The sequence below is a fragment of the Pteropus vampyrus genome, unplaced genomic scaffold (assembly GCF_000151845.1).
Source record: "Pteropus vampyrus isolate Shadow unplaced genomic scaffold, Pvam_2.0 Scaffold47, whole genome shotgun sequence".
Taxonomy (NCBI): Eukaryota; Metazoa; Chordata; class Mammalia; order Chiroptera; family Pteropodidae; genus Pteropus; species Pteropus vampyrus.
In genome coordinates this window covers 2,504,083-2,519,534 of record NW_011888828.1, presented here as the reverse complement: position 1 = coordinate 2,519,534, position 15,452 = coordinate 2,504,083, and the positions used below count along the sequence as shown (strand labels likewise).

The 15,452-nt window shown below is 33.9% G+C and overlaps 1 protein-coding gene and 1 pseudogene across 4 annotated transcripts in view; one reads left to right on the top strand and one right to left on the bottom strand.

Moving 5' to 3' along the window:
* The window catches only part of FBXW7 (F-box and WD repeat domain containing 7), a 175,699-nt gene that overhangs the window by 121,795 nt on the left and 38,452 nt on the right, over positions 1–15,452 (bottom strand). Inside the window, exon 2 of one of the 4 annotated variants that reach the window (XM_023530192.1) lies at positions 13,199–13,246. The exons of 1 other annotated variant lie outside the window; for it this stretch is intronic. The gene's annotated coding sequence lies outside the window, so the exon portion shown is untranslated. Of the gene's footprint in view, positions 1–5,057; positions 5,079–13,198; positions 13,247–15,452 lie in introns of those variants that run through there. 2 more of the 4 variants (XM_023530191.1, XM_011359385.2) reach the window with 2 other exon arrangements.
* Positions 2,053–2,171, top strand: LOC111739169 (annotated as a pseudogene).

Below are 15,452 nucleotides of genomic sequence, written 5' to 3'. Positions count from 1 at the left end.
ACTTTTAAGACTATATGAAAGATACAGATATCGCAGTATAATTTAATTACTTTATAGCCATTCCTATTACTGAGAATATGTTGAATATTTAATATTTTAAGGCTTTATAGCCAAACAGGAGAGAGATGTCTTCTTACCCCCTAAATTTTTATGTACTAGCTGACAGTTCCCCCGATAAGTCCCACAGGGTTAATTTTCAAAAGAGTTCTTCTTGATTCTGTCCTTGGCCAAGCCCCATGTTCTCGGTTTCCAAGAGCTCTAGTTCTCATTCATTCATTTATTCAGTCATTCAACTATTTACTAAGTACTTATCATGTGCTATTATAGGTAACGAAGATACAGCAACACACAAAACAGATAAAAATCTTCCCTGCCTTCACTGAATTTATATTTCAAGGGGAGAAGACACATAACAAATAAAACAAATATTTACTGTAGTAGATGGTGATAACTGATAAGAAAAAAAAAAAAAGAAGATGGATAAAACGGCCAGAAAAAGCCTCATTTTCTTATTAGAAATATAAATAATATTTTTAAAGATTTAAGAATATTTTTTAAATGTTGGAAGAGGAACAATGACAGCAAAACCTTGTGGTAAGTGGACAAAAAACTGAATTTTTTAAATGAAAAACTTCAATTACATATAAAAATAGAAAGAAGTTAGTATAATGAATTCTTATATACCTACTCATCATCCATAGTCAATAATTATTCAAGATAGTAGCAATACTGCTGTATTTGTCCTTTACTCTTTGGTTTGAGGTATTTTAAAGTAAATTCTAGACATCACGTCACTCCCTTCCCCACCAACACACAACATGTATCTTTAAATAATTTTGTCATTGCCTTACATAATCACAGGCATTAATAATATCAGTCAATATTTGAATTTCCAAGGTTGTCTTGAAAATGTCTTTTCTTGGTAATCTGATATAAACAGAATCCAAACAAGAACCACTCTTTGTATCTGGTTGTTATGTTTCTTACATCTCTTTTACTTGAGAGCAACTCCCCATGCTCTTCTTTTTTATACCACTGACTTGCAGAAACCTTGTTAGCTGTCCTATATTCTGAACTTTCTGTATGCTTCTTCACTGTGTCATTCACTTTGTACCCCAATCTCTCATATTTCCTACAGATAACTTTTGATAATGACTATTCCAAATTCCAACCTAAAAAGAAATATTAGAGATATAGGTAGCCTACATAAAAGTCCTTCAAACTCCAGGGAATCAAACATGAATTTAAGACTTATTGGTAATTTTTGAACACTTGTTGAAATTAATTTGAAAATTTAACATGGTGCAATAACTCTGGAAAGACAGAAGAGGGAACTATAATATTTAGGAATTCCACACCTGAATAGCACTAAATTTCATTTTAAACACTGATTTTCAACTATAATTATAAGTTCTATCACACTGGTAAATAATAGTCATTAACAAAAGCTACCATTTAAAATTGCAGTTGACCCTTGAACAATGAAGGGATTGGGGTACCAACCCTTAAGAAGTCATAAATCTACCTGTAACTTTTGAGTCCCCTCAAAGTTAAGTTGTCCCTCAGTACCCACAGGGGACTGGTTCCAAGATCCCTAATGGATACCAAAATCCGAGGATGTTCAAGTCCCCAAATAAAAGGTGTTGATCACTGCATACAATCGGCCTTCCACATCCAGACTCCCAACTGCAGACTAAAAAGAGTATAGGTATTTATTGAAAAAATATCCATACATAAGTGGACCCAGGCAGTTCAAACCCATGTTATTCAGGGGCCAACTGAATTCTAACATCGATGCACTTCCATTTTCTAAATAATTTTCTTCAATAATAAATATCTAAATAAAACCAATGTATATATATTTTTGAATAACCATTTTAGTTCAAAATAAGTTCAAAGTAGTTTTTTAAAGTCATTTTTGTTTTTTAAAGTCATCAGAAAAATCCAGAAATTAAAAGGTTTTATACCAAATTGCTTTTACATACCCATTTATTCAAAGAGAAACTGCAAAAAGACTTTAGTAATAATGACATCTCAAGAATAACTGTACAAGTCTATGGCCATGCTACCCTGAACAAGCCCAATCCTGTCTGATCTCGGAAGCTAAGCAGGGTCGGGCCTGGTTAGTACTTGGATGGAAGACCACCTAGGAAGACCAGGTGCTGTCGGCGTAAAAAATAAAAAACTAAGGGATTGTAAACTGACAAGGTCCTTGCAATCTGTGAGGTTAACCAAGGGTTGCCTTGCCTAAAAAAAAAGAAAAAAAAGAATAACTATACATAGTCTACTAAGATGTTTGTTTGGGAGAATACTGATTTTTTAATGTATAAATTTAACATATAAAAATACAAATCTGTCACTTTACTTAAAACTAAAATACTTTAAGTACGTAAGAGAAATTTACAGTACGCAAATGACTGCTGCTATACCAAGGCAAGACGGAACTTAGTTCTGCTGCCATCTAACGAGGGTCCTCTGTATCCCAGTTTCCCATCACATGCTATTCATTTTCTCTGGAATCCTTATTAGCAGCACCTTTAATATTCCTATTCCCACCAAAATTCTGCTTATGACAATTCAGGTATTTCTCTAAGAAGATACAAGTTTTCTTTATCATGCTCCTTACTTTCTTCTGAGTCCTCATCTTCAGCATCTTTAACATCCGTATTTCTACCAAGTCTATTTATGATGATTTAAGTATTCTCTAAGATGATGTTTTCCCTACTATGCTCTCCACCTACTTCTGTGGCCTCATCAACAGTCTTTAACATCTATATTTCTACTAACAGTACATTTAAGGCAAAATCTAAAGTTTTCTATCAAGTTCCTCAAAATTCTACCCATTACATAATTTCAAACCCCCTTCTAAATTAGGTATTTGTTCCAGCAGCACTCCCATTTCTAGGTACTGAAATCTGTATTATCTTCCCATGGGTGCTGTAACAAATTACTGCAAACTTGGCGGCTTACAACAAAACGAATGTACCACCTTACAGTTCTTGGGGTCAAAAGTCTGAAATCAGTTTAACTAGGCTAAAATCAAAGTGTTGCTAGGCCAGTGTTCTTTCTACAGGCTCTCAAAGAGAATCTGCTTCCTTGTTTTCTCTAACTTTTAAAAAGCTGCCTGAATTCCTTAGCTCATGGGCCTTTCCTTAACCTTCAAAGTGCATCGCTCTAACCTCCAATCCATTTCAGTCTCCTATCTTTCTTCTGAAGAGGACCTTCTTACCTCCCTCTTCAAAATCTGTGATTACACTGGGCCCACTTGGATAATCCAGATAATCTCCCCATCTCAAAATCTTTAATTTAATTGTCTATGCAAAGTTTCTTTAGCCTCTTAGGATAACGTAGTCACAGGTTTTGAAAACTAGGATGTGAACATCTTTGAGGGGTAGGGATATTATTCAACCTACCACAATACAAAATGCAAAAAGCATGAACTATAAAAGAAAAAAATATATAAGCTGGGCTTCCTCAAAATAAAAAACTTTTAAACTTCAAAAGACACTGGTGAAAAATGAAAAGGCAAGCCACAAACTGGGAAACACTTACATTTAGTTATCCAAAGAACTTGTATCTTGTTTCTTATAAGGGTAAACATACACATATTACATGATTCCACTATTCCACACAGAGGAAAAATGAAAGCACATGCCCACACAAAAATCTGCCATATACGTGTTTGTAGCTGCTTTATTTTTAATAGCCAAAAACTGTTAACCCACTGCAGCAACAGGTAAATGGAAAACAAATTGTGCTATATCCCCCAAATGTAATACTATCCCATAATAAAAGGGAACAAGTATTCAAAGTTCACTCGACAATATAGATGTATCTCAAATTTACTGAGCTGGGGAAAGAAGACAGTAAAAAGAGGAGACATACTGTATTCTACTTAAATAACATTCAAGAAAATACAAATCAACTTTAATAAATGTAAAATTAGTGGTCCCTGGAAAGGGGTTGGAGGAGATGAAGGAATTAGTTACAAGGAGGCTTCTAGGGGTGATGTATATATATATTCATTATGTTGAATGTGGTGGTGTCATGAGTATATACGTATGTTAAAACTCATCAAATTATGCATAAATTTATTTCAATAAAAGTAAACTTTTTTAAATTTAAAAATTAGAATATGAAAATGAAGCAGAGAAATTAAAATCTGAAACCTATTTCTCTGGTAGAATCCTAATAAACAGTCTGAGACCAAAGAATCCTAAAGACAACGCAAAAGATAAAAGAATCAAAGATGTTACATTGATACTGTAGTATAATTGAATATATATATTGGCCCCAGTTCCTAGCACAGAGTTTCAGAAACCCTTGGAGTATCTGTTATTACTCATTCTCTGACACCAACTAGGTGTCCTACAATTCAATTCAATTCTGACACTAACCAGAGTAACTGTCAGAATGTACAAGTTAAAGGAAGAATCTTTCAATTCCGACACTCTTTTTCAGAGCTCCTAGCAGCCATACCTGAATTTATGCTGATGAGGTAACTCATGGTGATATCTAGATAGCTTCAGGATGGGGATGGTCACCAGAAAAACTTTCAACCTCACCTCTCAAACTCCAGAGAGGGGAGAGGGGCTAGAGACTGAGTTTAATCACAAAGTCTATGATTTAGTCAATCATCCCCATATATTGAAAGCTCGATAAAAACACTGAACATGAAGGCTCAAAGAGATCTTCCCGGTTGGTGGCCACACCCGTATGGTGGAGGGAGGTATGCATGGACCCCACGAGGAGGGGCGATGAAACTTGTGTGCTGCACCACCCCCAGCCCACCCCTTGCCCTGTTCCTCTCTTTCATTTGGCTGTATCTGAATTGTATCCTTTATAATAAAAGTATAATCCTAAGTATAGGGTTTTCAATGAGTTCTGTGAATCATTCTAGCAAATTATCCAACATGAAAGGTACTAGAAACATCTGAATTTGCAGCCAGTTCAGATAGAAGTGCAGGTTGCCAGGGACGCCTCTTGTGGCTGGCATCTGAAATAAAGGCAGTCTTGCTGGGAACTTTGTCCTTTACCTTGAGGAATATGATACTTACTATGGATAGTTCGTGTCCGAACTGAATTGATTGTATAGGGCACCCAGCTGCTGTCAGAATTAGTAGGAACATAGACATTAACTGTGGAATTTAAAAAAGACTTCTGGTTAGAAGGGTGAGGAAAAAGAGTGGTGGTACTCAGTTTCCAATAGGTTTCTCCACCACCCATCTTCCCCAAGCCCACAAAAAAGAGAAAGTTCAGGAAACTTTTGTAATTTGATGTTTAAAGTAAATTTTCTAAGCAGATTGACACAGTAGTCAAAAATAAACTATATTAGTGATGAGGCAGATTTATTTTCACCTAAGAGAGTTTCTAATAAATTTTTAATGAGCCTTTTGACATTTTTAACTCTCAAAAGGTAAAAGATATGTATCAACTCATTCCACTAAAAAGAACCACCCAGATGTGCAGGATCCAGCATAGCACAGAGACACTGTTAGAAAATCAACACATCTGGGCTCCAGGTCAGACAATTCTCGGTCGGTAAGCTATCATTTCATAAAGATTCATTTGCTTATTTTAAAATGACAGCATAATAATTTCATGCTAGATTGCTATCATCATCCCATTTCTTTGTAAACCAGCTCCATTAAGATTGGAACGTATTTCTAACTGGGAAGAACTGCCAACGGTATGAATTTGACAAGAAACTAGGGCAACAGAGACAGACAGACAGACAGACAGACAGAGACAGAGAAAGAGAGAGAGAGGACGGGTGGGAGCTTGTAACTGGGGAACCACCCAGCCTATGCTCAGTCACTTCTATGGGTCACAGGAAAGTTTTAGGATGTGATGGGAGACAGATAAACAATTCAATCTTTTCCACTTTGTAACCAATACAGCCCCAACACAGCCAGACAACCACAAGTTAAATGTTACCCAACTGGTGTGATCTAACTTATGGAAATTAGGACCTAGTTACTTACTCTCTGCATATTCACTCCAAGGTGCAATGAACTGGACACAAAAGAAAGGTAAGTGGTATTCTCAACTAAGTTACTAGTCAAAATGGTACACCAGTTCAGACTACAACATGACTTTATTACATAAAACAGCATTCGATCTATCACTAGTGCTAACAGAAAAATAGTCAAGCCAGAGAAATGATGTCAGTATCATATTATTTTCAAAACTATCAGCACTTCCATTTTTTCCAATTGAGCTGACTCTATAGGGAAACAAAGCCCATTTTTTTTATACTAGTTCCTGCCTAGTAATCAAGATGGTATCATTACTTTATCTCCTTAGGGCAAATAAGGTACTATAGTACCATAGCCAAATTAACTATAAGAGTAGCTAAAACAAGCAAAGAGCAAACCTAACAGTCATTCCCAAGATTCCTTTTGTAGAAAGATTAATTCAAATCAATGGGGCATCATATCAGGCAGAATGTGCTCAATATTCATACAGCAGTGGTTCCAAACCAGGGGCAGGGCAGGAAGTATAGTACAGTCGATACACTAATTTTCTTTGTACTACAAACTACAGGAAGTAATGCTTTACAAATCCCCAATAACACCTGCTGCCTGCCTGTGGATAATAATAGGTATGGGTAGGGGGTGGGTGAAAACTTCTTCTATATCTATAAAAGGAGAATAATGGTTTTAATGGGCTTTAGAGGAGGGGAAAGAAGGGAATCTGGAGGGTGGAGGAAATCTGGGGCACTAACATGTCTACTTCCAAAAGTCAGGGATGCGTTAAACTGTAAACTCTCTCCAATGGCATCACTGTATAATAACTGAGGTTCAAACTGGAAATTCAAAGTTATCAAAAAATAAAACCATGGTCATGATATGCTTTTAAAAAAGCAAGGTGTATAATATATTATTAAAATTGTTTCCAAAAAAATTGTAATTGTTTTACTATCCACAAGATATTCTATAGAATTTATATTTCATCATAAGATTTTTAAACATATTGGAGCTAGAATTGCTATTTTCCATAACAAACAGATTCAGACACATCAGAAATCCTCAAAAGCAAGGTCTGGGGATCTACTATATATAAGTATATATTATTTATAAATAAAAGTATACTATACTTACTCTGAGTTAAAGAAGTAGCCAGTCACTCATGGCAAGTAACAATACTAAACAAACAGAAAATTTTTAGTTTATACCATTAACAGTGTAAGATAGTGATATTCAACCATTTTCCCCCAATAGAACCCTTTCCAAGTGAATCCTCAATTCCTTTAGAATTGCTTATAATAGCAGTGGCCGACGAAAAAGTCTGTTTGTTTATCTCTTCGATGGTTCTCTTGCTTCCAGGATTTCCCTCAGCAAATTTCCAGCTGCTTGGCTAGCCCTACCTTCTGCCCTATGCCACTGGAACTACAGGAGGCTGAGGCACATCCAAAGACAAGAAAGTCACGGACATACAATTTTTACACACTCAAGTTGCAGGCGTTAAAGGATGACGTCTCAGCTAGCCCTTGCCTCCTTTTGGTCATTTTCCACTGCTTTTAAATAGTTGGAGTTTTTCTTTCAATATTTTAACCAGATTTTATAATTGTTATCTGATGTATGTTCACTCAACGACTTTACTGGCATCACTGCATCATTACCAGATGTCAGAATCTCAAAACTCTGTTAATGTTGATCGAAAACTTTTCACACCCTTGATTTCCATTCCTTCCACCAAATCAGGCCCTTCATCTCATCACACAAGAATGTAAAGTACTATCACCGTTCAGTCTTCTCTCACATAACTCACAGTACCCTAAGAGTAACTTCTTGCGTGATGCTGCTTTTGTCATTAGAAAGCATTTTTGTATGAAAACCAGGAAAGATGTAATCAGAATTCTAATTTTAGCTTTCAACTCCACCACCACCTGTGAAACTATAAGCAAATCGCAATCTCTGTGATTCTTACTTCTACCATCTGCAGATAAGAACATCATCTGCCTCATTAGTTAAGCTTAGGACTAAAATATGATAACTAACAAGTGTAGGTAAGAGTTCATCACAGATGTTACAGGGCTCATGACATAAGAACAGGTGAATGGTTAACATCAATACCTAAAAAAAGAACTGAACGTATTGGGAGACTCAGATAACGAGTTCATTTATTGATTCAAAAACCATTTATTGCGTTCCAATGATATATCAAGCATCATACAAGGCAAAATTTTCAGCTTGAGAAATAACAGGGTGCTGAGGGCATAATGACTGAGATAAAGCAGGTAATGAAGGAAAATGTGGCATTTGTGTTAATTTACATAATGAATATAGAGACCATCTCCTAGAAATATAATGAGGAGGAACAAAGAGCAAAGCTTCAATCCAGTCTCTACTTAAGGGAAAAGCAATGAAGGAAAAAGCAATAACAGACGAGATCGGGCGCGTTCAGGGTGGTACGGCCATAGACAGGAAAAAGCAATAACAAAGAAAATAAACATTTAGTTGGAGAGACAGTAGAAAAGCCATTAAAGTACAGTGTTACAGAAGACAAGGAAATAATGTTAAGCAGCAGCAAAATACCAAAAGCTTAAAAAGGTAGGGCAGGATAAGAAATGAAAAGACACAGATTTAGCAACTGAAACTCAGTCTTATCTTGGAGGTGATACAGAGCATTTTAACATCAGCCTAACCAATGCCTGTTTCCCTGGTTTTGTGAGGAAAGTGGTTTACTTTCACTTGAGGAAGCAGAACACTAGTAGAAACAATAGTCAAACTGCAGAAGGTGGTTGAGTAAGATTTAAGATTTAAGAAATTGGACACTTAGAGTCCACTATAAATCAAATGAGCTTGGTGATAATGGGAAGGATAGGAAGAATAGAAGTAAGGCATTTTTCAAGATTAAGTGTGATAAAGCGGAGAACCCAGCATAGAACATAGGCGAGAGAAGAATACAGAAAACAGCAAGGTTCCAGTGAAGGAAAAAAGGGATACGATTAAGAATATAGATGTTAGTTTTCTAAAGTAATAAAAACATCTTATTCTTTGATTAAAGACAGACTGAGGAAAGAAAATATATGATACACGAAGTGAAAAAGGAGTAAGAAAAATAGGGATAGGACTGATTATTTGAAGACAGTGGAAAGATTCTAAGTAACTAAAATGAGGAATGATATAAATTTTTTTAAAAAGATAAGGACTATAAAGAAGCGCTGAGGTTAAACTAGCGGGGTGGGGAATGTGAATATATACTAGGAACCTCTCAAGACAGTAAACTGACATAACTCTAGCAAAGCTAGGCAGTCTATAAACAGCGAACAAAACAGAAGAAATGAACAGTTGTAATTATTTAGATTAACAGACTGAGAAATTTGTGAAGAAAGATCAGGAGAACGGAAATCTTGAGTATTAATAAGAATAAAATTGAGATGGCTACTAGACCGAATGTGGGAGTTAATCTGAATTACGTTTTTCATTTTAAAAGTGAGTTCTGATGGAAAAAGCTTTTAGGAAAACTTCCCTGCATGATGTGGTTACAAGAGTAGCAGCATTGGCAGCAAAGAGAGCCAATACTACTGTGCAATGGTTTTCAGACATTTGTGCAAAAAGAGTGTGAGATTTAGAATACTCCAAGTCCAGCGGAGCTTTCCTGAGTAAGATTAGTAAATAGCGAAAGACCATTCTGAGGAAGAACAGAGTAATTGTTCTGTCCATACAACCCTGACCAATATCTCCACGGTGTTTTACAGATCAGCAGAGTAGCAAACTCTAGGACGTGTGCTGAGAAGCTGCTACCTATGGTATAAGGCAGCTCCTATTGAAAAGTTAGTGACAAATTAGTGGTTTAACTAAAGGGTAATCCTTCTTACCCATGTAAGAAAAAGGGGTCTCTACTATTAAACCCCCATTTCAAATATAAATACTCAGAGAATTAATATATACTCAATTATTAAACATTAAGCACACAGAACAAGAGAAGGAAAAGGGGAAAGAATAATGCACAAAAGCCATTTTGCTTTAATTCAGCCATAAACAGCATCAAAATCCTCTTAATCACATTTGACTTATACCATAGGAGGACGTAACTCACTCAACTAAATCTTTTCCTTACTTTTTATCACAATGGAAAATTTAACACCATCGTGAATGACATAACGTCAGTTTTTATTTCCTTTTTCGCTGCAAAATGTCCATGGATAGTATAACACCCACCACAGAAACACTGATGTGAAGAACAACAGCACCCTTCAGATGGGCACTTAAATGATCATTAACCAATAAACACTACGATCTAAATTCAACTAACAAAAAGAGTATCAATAATTTTAGCTCTATTAAATTTAATTGAAATAGACTTTTGGTTATTTGAAGTTAACATAGTATATTGTTAGAAAATATAAAAGGTACAAACAAAAGTAAATTTCCCTAATAAAAATACTTTAATTACACTATATTACAGCCCCTTTGCCCTTACATAGAAAACCAATGCTACTAAGCGTGGTGCCATTCCACTGTTACATGTCATTTCTCTAATAAATTAAATTAGACATTATAGGTCACTATATTCTGAAATATGCCTTCAATAGATAAAAGAAGCCACATAATGATTTAAAAAAAGATAGGGAACTAAAATGGTCCCATGAAAATTAAAAGACATATGCTCAATAAAGCAGAGAAAAATATACATAGTCCATATATATATTTTGTAGGTTTACGAAAACATTGAAATATTATTGCCTACAAATAACGTGCACAAGATTAAAATCATTAAGATAACAAGAACTGTTAATACTCTTAGCCTAAAAAGCAATGATTTTATTAAGGCATAAAATCAAATATGCAGTAAGTGCCGTAGAAACTAAAGTATTAAGTTCTTCTCCAATCCGAAACACTAAACATGAATTCAGAAGACTAATATCAATAAACATGTCACACATAGCTAACATTTTCATGGTAACACATGGGATCAGAACACAATGTTTTGCTTAAAACAATTAGCTGAGGAATCCAAGCACAAATACAAGGATAATTGCTTCCTTTGGGCTTTAGCTGTCAAACACAGGAAATACCAATGCTTTATAGTCCTGTGATAATTAAAATCTTGTCACAGACCTAGACTATCAATGAATATTTAAAAGTAAATTTGTAATCTGACACCAAAAGCATAACAATAAAAGAAAAAACAGATAATTTGGACTTCATTGAAATTAAAATTCTTGTGTTTCATAAACACCAGAAAGAAACTGAAAAGATAATCCACAGAATGGAAGAAAGTATTGACAAATCATATATCTCATAAGGGACTAGTTACCAGAATATATAAAGAATGCTTACAATTCAACAATAAAAAGACAACCCAATTAAAAAATGGGCAAAAGGTTTGAACATTTCTCCAAAGAACATATATAAATGGTCAATAAGCACATGAAATAACACTCATCATTAGTCATTATAGGAATGAAAATCAAAACCACAATGAAATACCACTTCACATCTATACAGATGGTGAAAACCCACAAAAGAGAGACAATAACGAGGGTCAGTGAAGGTGTGGAGTAACTGGAACCCTCGTACGCTACTGGCGGAACTAAAACAGCAGCCATTTTGACAGTTCTTCAGAGTTAAACAGTTACCATATTACCCTGCAATTCCACCCCTATAAGTATATACCCAAAAGTGAAAGCATATATCCACACAAAAGCTTATATAAAAATATTCATTGCAGAATCATTACTAATAGCCAAAAAGTAGATACAACCCATCATCTGATGAATGGATAAACAAAATATGATATAGAAAGGAATATTTCTATATCATTCATAAAAATGAATGATACATGCTACAATATGGGTAAACCTTGAAAATATTGTGTTAAGTGAAAGAAGTCAAATACAAAAGAACAAATATTGTATGATTCCGTTTTAAATAAAATGTCTAGAACAGACAAATCCATAGAAGCTAAGAGTCATATTAGCGATTGCCTAGGGCGTGAGGGGTGGGAAGATTGAAGAAAAATGGGTAGTTACTGCTAATAGATAAAGAGGGTTTTTTTAAGGGGTGCAGGGGCAGGGGGAGTGAAAGTGTCTTAAAATTAGATAGTGATTAGTGTAAAACTTCAAATATACTAAAAATCATTAAATTGTACACTTAGGGATGACTTTTCTGGTATGTGAACTATCAAGAAAGCAGTCACTAAACATAAATAAATTTGCAAAAATGAAATATATGTCATATACATATACAATGCAAAGATGATTACTTCCCTCAAACTAACTTAAATATATGTATAATTGGGGGAATGACAGTAAGTTACTCTTTTCTACTTAATATATCTCCAAAAATCGCTTACCACACTTTAAAGGAATAAAACTTTAAGAAATTTTTGTAATATCATTTGCTTCTAAAAATGTTACTTGATAAATATATAGTAAGCAGACTAATATAATTGTTGAATATTTAAGCATCAACTATGATTATAAGAAACATCACTTGGTTGAATATTTATTGTCTCAAACACATTAAAAGTATAATAAAAGAAATCAACATTTATTGTTAAACTTTTCGTGAATCTAGTTAATTTCCCTTAACTAATAAATGTATTTATTCTTAAAATAAATACTATATAGTTCAAGTAAAACACATTGAGATTAACTCTCCTACTTTTACTCAAAAATAAAAAAGTAACAGCCTTATCTAGTGAAGTCATAAGGTATGAAATTCTTAACTACAGACACCTATCAAATTTATACTATAAAGTTATTACAAAGAAGCTGGAATAGCCTAGATAGAAAACAGCACAGGGCCTGACCAGTTGCTGGTCTTCATGTTGATTTATTGTGGTGAACAGGACCTAATGCAAGGAGAAGTGAAGTAATGAACGGCTAAAAAGAAATTAGTACTAGTTATCGACAGCTAATATAGAAAAGTATTACCAAAATCTTACTTGGGGAAAATCCTGTTTCATTCACAAAGTATTAGCATTCCTGCTAATAAGACTATTTATTTCTCTGAACTCTTATAAGACTTAGGCTGCACACTGAAAGAATTTTCTGGACACAATATGTAGAAAGAATCAGAAGATCAGAATAAGTATAAAGAGAAGAAATTCCAGTGCCAGGTAAAAATTAAAAGAAATATAAATTATAATTGTAATTTGCAGAGTACTGCAAATGGCGTTAATGTAACATACACGTAAACTTAAGTAACAAGCAAAGTATTTAACATGAAGAGTATGTACTTACCAAATATTTAGATAGCCTTTTAAAAATTCTGCTGATGGTTGAGACTCCCTAAATAAAAAATAAAAAAAATAAGAAGAAAAATTTTCAACTTCAGAAGTTAACTCTACTCTGTAAAATCTACCCAAGAACCTCATTTACATGAGAGCAATTTGTTTTTTCTTTATTAACACTTTAAAACCCAAATCACATGCTGAAACTCTGGCATGATAAATATAAAACAATTTTTTTCCTAATCTTATAAATAATTGAAATTTTATAAGTAATACATGGAAAGTTAATGAATTATTAGGATATTGGCAACATTTACTAGACTACAAAAGAGTTAGCTCTATATTAAATCAGATTTTTAAAATTACAGACCAACACGACAGCATACTAACAATGTCTTAGAGAAGCATTCATATGTTAAATTCTTGGCCACCAACATACAAAGTCAGACTCTGCATTCTGGTATCTAGTTATCATCGCTGAAGTGGCACCTAACTATAGTGTCTACAAAGTTAAAGTAGAGCCAATGAAGTAGAAAGATATTTTACAAAGTATTTATTCTATTTTTATTTGAAAATTAACATAAAGAAGCATTTTAAAATCCACTCTGTGTACTAAAATTTAAAAATATTTTAACCACAATAAAAAATGTATAAAGTAAAATTAATTTTACTTTTCACTTAGTTATAAATATTATAATAAACATAGTATATATCCTTTCAGTCAAGTCTCGTCAAAATAACCTTCAAAATAAAGTTCAAAAATTCCAGAATAAAGCACTAAACATTATAGAGCTCTTACTGTTTGTCAAGCACACTGCTCAGGACTTGAAAAAAGTTATACACACTTTTTCTTAATCACCTCATTTACTCCCCTACTTTATAGATAAAACAGACAAGGCTTATAGAGATCAAGTCACATACTTAATATAGTAGCTGCCTTTCACTGCACAATCCAATGCTTTATGTCACCATAATCTGACTCCTCAAAAACAAAATAAGACAGAACATGACATAACATAAAAAGTAAAATTGATTGCCTCTTTTAAAGTCAGAAGAAAAGATATTCTTAAATTATCCTTTTAAGGAATCATGAAAATAAAAAATCATCCATCTTAACTAGCAGAAAATGTTGCCATACTCACAATTACAATACTGTATATTAAAATAAAATTAAAATGTTTTCTTATGAAAAGCCATACTAATAGATTTTCTATTGCTACTACTGTTAAAACAAAATCAATCAAATGAATTACATTCATCTGAAAGCCATGGAAAAAAGAGGAAGAAAAAAGTATATTAGAGACTTAAACAACAGTTTCAAACTATAAAGCTTCTACAAGATGACAGGAAAATATCATCATGACTTTGAGGTAAGCAAAGACTTTTTAAGACACAAAAATCAACGCAACAAATTGGACTTCATCAGCATTAAACAGTTGTGTTCTTTAAAAAGTGAAAATGAAAGCTACAGAATAGGAGAAAATATTTTCGATGCCCATATCCAACAAAGAAATCATACATAAAATATTTTTTAAAAAAACCTGAAATTACCAAGAAAAAGCAAACCCAATTTTAAAGATAAGCCAAACAAAACCTCACAAAAGATAATTTCAAAAGCAATAAGCATTGAAAAGTTACTCAGTAGTCATAAGGAAAACACAGATAGCACAATTAGATACTATACCCACCAAACTGCCTAGTTTTTACCTAAAAACCAGACAGTACCAAGCATACGCAAGAAGGTGCAACAACTGGCCTTCTCATACACTGCAGGTCAACATGTAAACTGGTATAACCAGTATGGAAAACTACTTCTAAGTATCTACTCAAGGTGAGAATATACAAAACCAATGACTAAGTAATATCACTCCTGGGTACAATCAATAGAAATGTGTATATATGTGCACAAAAAGCTATGTATAAGATTTATCATAACAGCATTATTTAAAGAGCCGCAAACTGTACATAACCCAAATGTCTGTCGGCAGCAGAAGAGAGAAATAGGCTAGTATATTCCTACAATGAGATCCTAAAGCGCAGTGAAAAAGAGTAAACTAATGCCACACACAAATTAGGATACATCCCACAACCACAATGCTGTGTGAATAAAGCCAGGAGTCGGAGGAAGGAATATATATATACACACATGCATACATATATATATACACATACACATATATACATATGTGTATGTATATGTATTTTTAATGGGTTCTGCAAACTTTAATGAGCTTTGCAAGCAATACTAGGCTCTGCAAATCCCA